The following is a 1,332-nucleotide window of genomic DNA, read 5'->3' on the forward strand; positions in this document are numbered from 1 at the left end:
AGCAAGCAGAGGTTGGAGACTGTGCTGCAGAGGGATCGTTGCAGAGAGCAGAGGTTTGATACTGGGGTGCAGAAGGCCTTTTACAGAGAGCAGGGTTTGGAGACTGAGGTGCATTAGGACTGTTACAGAGAGCAGAGATTGGTGACTGGGTGCAGGAGGACTGTTGCAGAGCAGATTATGGAGACTAGGGTGTAGAAGGACTATTACAGAGAGCAGATGTTGTAGACTGGGGTGCAGAATCATCATACAGAGAGCAGAGTTTGGAGACTGAGGTGGAGAAAGACTGTTGCAGAGAGCAGAGATTGAAGACTGGGGTCCCGAAAGACTGATACAGAGAGCAGAGTTGGGAGACTGGGGTGCAGAAGCATCTTACAGCGAGCGAAGTATGGAGACTGAGGTGCAGACAGAGTGTTACAGAGAGCAGAGGTTGGAGACTGGGGTGCAGAAGGACTATTATAAAGAGCAGAGTTTGGAGACTGGGGAGAAGAAGGATTGTTGCAGATTACAGAGGTTTGAGACTGGGGTGCAGCAGGACCGTTGCAGAAAGCAGAGGTTGGAGACTGGCGTGGAGAAGGAATATTACAGAGAGCAGATTTTGAAAACTGGGGTGCAGAAGGATCTTTCAGAGAGCAGAGGTTGGAGACTGAGGTGCAGAAAGATCGTTGCAGAGAGAAGAGTTTGGACTCTGGGGTGCAGAAGGACTGTTGCAGAGAGCAGATGTTTGAGACTGGGGTGCAGAAGGATTGTTTAGAGAGCAGATGTTGGAGACTGGGGTGCAGAAGGACTCTTGCAGAAAGCAGAGGTTGAAGACTGAGGTGCAGAATGACTGTTACAGATAAAGTGGTCTGAGACTGGTGTACATAAGGATTGTTGCAGAGAGCAGATGTTTAAGACTAAAGTACAGAAACATCGTTGCAGAGAGCATAGGTGGAGACTTGGCTGCAGAAGGACTGTTACACAGAGCACACGTCACAGACTGGGGTGCAGAAGGAATATTGCAGACAGCAGCGCTTGGAGACTGGGGTGCATAAGGATTGTTGTAGAGAGCAGAGTTGGATATGAGGTGCAGAAGGACTGTTACAGAGAGCAGAGTATGTAGACTGGGGAGCAGGAGGACTGATAGAGAAAGCAGAGTTTGGATTCTGGTGTGCAGAAGGAGTGTTACAAAGAGCAGAGTTTGGAGAATGCGGTACAGAAGGACTGTAACAGAGAGCAAAGGTTGGCAACTGGGGTGCAGAAGGAGTGTTGCAAAGAACAGAGGTTGGAGACTGAGGTGAAGAAGGACTGTTACAGAGAGCAGAATTTTTAGACAATGTTGCAGAAGGATCTTAC

The sequence above is a fragment of the Ictidomys tridecemlineatus genome, unplaced genomic scaffold, assembly GCF_052094955.1.
Source record: "Ictidomys tridecemlineatus isolate mIctTri1 unplaced genomic scaffold, mIctTri1.hap1 Scaffold_122, whole genome shotgun sequence".
NCBI lineage: Eukaryota > Metazoa > Chordata > Mammalia > Rodentia > Sciuridae > Ictidomys > Ictidomys tridecemlineatus.